The following is a 6186-nucleotide window of genomic DNA, read 5'->3' on the forward strand; positions in this document are numbered from 1 at the left end:
TATAGCTGGAACGACCAACTTTGACAACTATATACACACTAGTGTGTACTATATGTTCACACTAGTGGAATGCCCGGCTTTGAACTAGTATCAAAAACAACTTATAAAAAATGGCAGGTAGTGCAGTTACTTGCCATGAGCCTGGTGCAACGCAAATGGCTAATGTGAGCAAGCTAGTATTTGTATTGCTAAACTTACCAACAAGTGCCGTGAGAGCAAGCTCTAGTGACGTTGCGTAATGCAGAGCGCTTATTAAAGGATTTGAGTCATTATCAGGGCTGATAATGACTCAAATCTTTTGATAAATTCATTCGCCTCACGTAGTTCAATTGGTTATGTAACAGTTTGGTGATCGGGAGGTTCCGAGATCAAATCCTCTGTGATACAGATTTTTCATTGTTAGATACCAATCACTATAGCTGGATAGGCAGGATGATAAAAATACTGAGATTTTTATATATAGACTAGCTGGATGTCCAGCATTGCAGGGGTAATAAAAATGTTTTTGTACATAAAATTTACTTTTAACCAACATATCCAAAATCGACATTTATCATTCTAACTTATAAATGAAGGTGTTTGTTTATTTCTGTGAACTGTGCTACTTTTGTTTACTATGTTTATTTTTGTGTAATTCATACCGGACCAGCTACAGGGCCTCCTACAGATCTATACTGACTGCAATAGTCTTGTTGGTTATACGAGTTTACGCAATTTCTTTCACTTATGGCATGTACTTTTTCTGGTAAGGCTTCATGAATTTTTTTGGTATGGCTTTACGCATAACGCTAACTGCAGTGTTTAATGTGAAGCCGTGAAATGTGCCGAATGTGCCAAATTTATTCCGTGGTATAGCCAGTTGGACAGTAAAGTGTATTGGATAAATGGATGTCCGCAGAACTGGAGGTTGCAAGTTCAAATCCAGTTCGCAGCAGATATCGCATTTTTAAAACATTATCGCTATAGTTGAACAGATGGAAGAACAGAAGTACTTAATACGCTATAACAATACGCCAATAAATCCAGAATCGAGAGACTGCAACTGCTAAGATAGTAGTAGCTGCCCACTACAAGGAAAGTGCTTGAGCAAGTCTATCATATACAGAGCAACAGTCACCACAGGGAATAGCTTACCAGATGACTATTACTTAGGTTTGACAGATACTACATTTAAACAAGGATATCACAACCATATGTCAACCTTTATAAACGAGTGCATAAGATCAAGCACTGCGCTATGTAAGTATATATGGACATTGAAGGACAAAACAAATTATAACATCAAGTGGGAGATAGTGAGAAGAACAACATCGTACATGTATAATAAGACAGCAGGCAGATGTAACCAATGTCTATATGAGAAATTCTACATCATATGCAGACCTGAAACCGCTACTTTGAACAAAAGGTGTGAGCTTGTATCAACATGTAGACATGCTGGTAGATACCTTTTGAGCAATTTTAAAACTTAACTTTTAACACCTTAATTGTTAAGGTTTGTCTCATTACATTGTATATCATCGCATTGCTTGCTAATTTTAATCCTACTTATCAGCGATGCTTCTAGGTATTTTAGCAATTATGCTTTTATTTCAACCTATATATACGCGACACTTTTAGTGTTAGCAATTTTATCAGATGATTTTTGCTTTGCAATATGAATAGTAATAATAATAATAATAATATAGTAATAAAACTAGTAATAACTAGTTTAGAACTAGTAATAAAATTTTAAACTGAACTTAAACTTTCATCTTACTTAATTTTACATTGCTCTATTTTAATATTAGGCACTTTTACGCAAAAGACTGCAATTGCTGCCTCTATTATATATATATAATATACATTAAATCTCAATGTTTGTTTGTCTGTACTTCCATCTGTCCAGCTATAGCGATAAAGTTTTAAGAATGAGACATTTGCTGCAAACTGGATATGAACTCACAACCTCCAGTTCTGCGGACATACATTTATCCAATACACTATACTGTCCAACCGTCTATTCCATGGAATAAATTTGGCACACTTCATCGCTTCACATTAAACACTGCAGCTAGCGTTATGCGCAAAACCGTGTTAGAAAAAAATCCGTGAAGCTTTACCAAAAGAGAAAAGCGTGCCCATGTGAAGAAAAATGCCTAAACTCATATAGCCAACAAAACTATTGCAATCAATATAGATCTACATTTATAGTAGATACTGCAGCTGGCATGGTATGAATATAGCTATATTGGCATGATAGATATAGCTATATCTGATCAAAAATGTTCTGAGCAGATTTTGTGGTGTGTGGAAGGCACAACGTTTTTTTCTAGAGACAGCCTTTAGCCATTCATTGAGACGTGACTCGCTTGTGAGAGGAAATCTAACACAAACTCAGGTGTTAACAAAGAGTATTTGCGCATTGAGCCTAGCTATAGAATGGTAAGAATGCTTATCTCTAAAAAAATATCCAAAATTTTTTCAGAAATTATATTATAGCATGTCTACAAATAAATAAGATGTTTATGCCATTTCTAAGTTCACATCTATAAAACTTGTGAGCTGCTATTAATTTAGATTAATTGTTATTACAGCTAAAAAGTTGCACACTATTTGCTCATATCAAAAACGTCATGTACTTGTACTTGCCCCTTAATTAAAAAACATTAGAAAAAGTATGTTTTAAACGCAGCAATAAAATTTGGCTTATATGTTATCCCCAAGGTTGATACTCCCCCAAAAGGGCCCATTAGGCTCGACCCAAAATCACGTTTTAATGAGAGTTTTTTTTACCATGGGGCACTGTCAGTGAATTTGCTACTTTAGGGGTTTCTACAGCCAAGCTAGTGGAAGGGCCCATGTTTCTCATAGGTTTCTTCACACTGTGGGGATACATATGCTATAGACCTAATGGAAATTATTTTTCTAGCTTCTGAATCATATTGGATGTTTAGCGGGGCGTGGGACCTGGGCGCCCCTAGGGAACTCCCAGTGTTTAGGGGGGTGTATTTCAAATTGACCAACCAGGTGATTGGGGGTACAATATTCAAGTATGGGTCTAGCCAGGTGGGTGTTTCTTTCAGAGTATCAACTCTGGGATGTTATCCAACCTATATGTTATCCAACTATCCAACCAATATTGGACATAATATGAACCACATATGGACATACCGCCATACATACGGTCCAAATATCAGCGTATTCGTCGTGCCGTTCTATATTAACACACACCGGTCTACATTGTCTACGTATCGGCTAACATAATCCCGCAATTCTAACCTACCGGTAAATATGTCAAGATGCCCCATTGATAACCTGATTTTTAAAAATATTTATTATAACGAGAGTTGTTCACTCACGACAAACCATAGGCTAAGAGCTTTTGATCAGCAAAAAATTTACAGCTCATTTTACTGGTTAATCAAATTTACCTCTCATAGAATACTTACACAGTGATACACGTTGTTTTGTCATGTATTTAGCAACGTAGCTCTATGCGTTACTCAAAATCGGCCACATCATTTCGGGGTTCCGGTGAATTCTGCTTCGTACTAAGAATAACACACAGTTCTCCGTGATCGTGATATATTGTATTATTTGAAAATATTCTGAACTACTGACATATTTTATGTTAGCGTGCTTTATTAATAATTTTCTTATGACTTGATACATTAGCAGCATTTTATGATTGCATGTATATTCGCACTTTGTATTATCTTATTCTAAGATGTGTCCTGCGGATTACAAGTCTTCTTTAATTCACCACAATCTATGTAAACTATTTGAGGATACGGTAATTAATGCAATGCCGTTAATATCAGCTGAAACTTTCTATGCACTTGTTCAAAGGTGATAAATAATAAACTATACACAGTATATCGGTACATGTATGGAATATACATAAACAGATTTGCTATAGGCCTATATTGTATATTTTCTTTCGTAAATATTTCGTTTTTTTGCACATCACTATAATGCATCCTAGATGCGAATGTGATTATTTAGTATAGATGAATTCTATTTAGTTATATCAATCTTCATCTACCATTATTTTCACAACTAGGCTATAGCTTTGAGGTGCAGATTGTTCGTCAGTCATTAAGTTGGAATATTTTTTATTTTGGCGGAAACTTACGGTTACAAGCACAGTATATATATGAGCAATCTTTATTGTGGTAAAGTTTGCTTCCAGTATTTGCTTTTATACATTTTGATGGATATCGTTAAGAAACTTACTGAACAACCGTTTATGATAATTCTTTGTTACTGTCGTTTGAGGCAATAATTACTTTCTATATATACACATTTTATATACACATGTATATAGAAAAGTTTAAAACGTGATTCGTCGGGAAAAACATAATTTCAAGACGAATTTTTCTATTTCACTTTCCCACATCAGCTAAGGACATCTGGCATCGCAGACTTTCTTCAGTTGAAGAGCTGTTTTTTTGTCAGCGCATGTACTATGGCGACAGACTAAAATTTAACAACCTTTTTGTTTATACCACAAACAATTTATAGTAAAGTGTGTTTAGTGGTCATGTTTTACATCTTCTATTTTATTAATTCTTTAAATTATATTGGTTCCTTTATTAATGAACTATACATTTTGCTTCCAAAAAGTAGCAATTTCTTGTTTCTTCGTAGTTGAGCACTATTGATAACACTACAGCGCCGGCTCTGCTGCTACCTTTTGATGTCCTGTCTCACTTCTTAGTTGTGGTTTCTTGGATGCGTGTTCGCATTTTGGCCTTGCTCATCGGTAGTGTGTCAGATTATCTCTGACGTGGCTGCCTATGCGTTCGAGTTATGTATTTACATATGTATATATATTAGTGCTGGGCATGGGTAGTAATACTCGTTGAACTCGCGGGTTTATCTTCTCTCGAGTATCGGGTAATAGAGATTTCGGGTATTCCGGTCCTTCGGGTTCGGGTTTTGACTTTCAAGTTCGGGTTTTGGTACACGAATCCGTCGGGTAGTGTTAACAAAAACTCGGTCTATTGCACCCTGCGCTCTTAGTCTGGGACCACAGGGCATTTCTGTGTCATTTTTGCTAAGGAGGCATGACAATGGGGTTTAACGAGTCTTTAATTTAATAGATGGAATAAAACATATCATACCTTATTTACTATACCTACTAGAAATATTGTAGTCAAGCAGTGATTACTTGTCATTAAAAGGTGAGAAGAAATACTTACGTCAAATTTTATTTGCGCAATTAGCCAAATCGGCTTCGTAAACAAATCTATGTCTTTTTTAATACGGCGCGTGTTCGCTATCACCGATAACACATAGGTCCTTAGTCTGTTTCCGCTATCGCCTTGTTAGAAACAGCCATCAGCGTTCGTAGTAGCAGTGAAAATTTAATAACTCTGTTTAAATTGATTACCACAGCTAGCTATTATGGATTACATAATTCATTATAACCATGTTTTACTAAGCCAACAAGCCATACTAACGGAAAAAGCCGATAATGTAAAGTTTTTTTTATGAGATTTAGAGCACCATCTACAGAAAGTCAGAGAGGTACATAGAACATGCTTAAGTATTAAGCTACCATAGACCCTATCTTCTGCCACCTGTTGACACGAAAATGCCCTGTAGCCCCAGACTATCTTGACTGTTTAACAATCCACCTGTTAACGCTGTGAGTACGAATGTCGGTCGATAAAAACTGTGAAAAATGATAAATAAATTGCTAAGAAATCTAATTGCATTGTAAATTTGAAGATATATCTGTTTAGAAAATTTAAACATAAAATCCATATCAACAAACCCGATACCCGAAAAACCCGTAGGCAAAGAAATACCCGAGCCTAGCACTACTAGCTACCCGATACTCGAAAAACCCGAACAGAAGGGGGCGGGTCTAAACCCGTTGACCAAGAAGTACTCGTGCCCAGCACTAATATATACACACATATACAGTCAAACTCGGATAACTTTCCCACATGGTTAACCCAAATGGATTTGTTTGGTCCGTTCCCATGCAATGATAAATTGCTTTAGATAACTCGACCTCAACTTCGTTAACTCCAACAGTTTTTTGCCCAACGGCTACCGAGACGGCTGTTATCGCTTTAGAATATCACTTTATTTCTAGCCTCAGAGATAAACCTCAACTTTTAGTAGTTCTTAGGCGTCGTTATTACCATTATCAGCAAAATATTTTCGTTAACGACTTTTCTAAAAGTTTGC

The sequence above is a fragment of the Watersipora subatra genome, chromosome 9, assembly GCF_963576615.1.
Source record: "Watersipora subatra chromosome 9, tzWatSuba1.1, whole genome shotgun sequence".
NCBI classification, from domain to species: Eukaryota; Metazoa; Bryozoa; class Gymnolaemata; order Cheilostomatida; family Watersiporidae; genus Watersipora; species Watersipora subatra.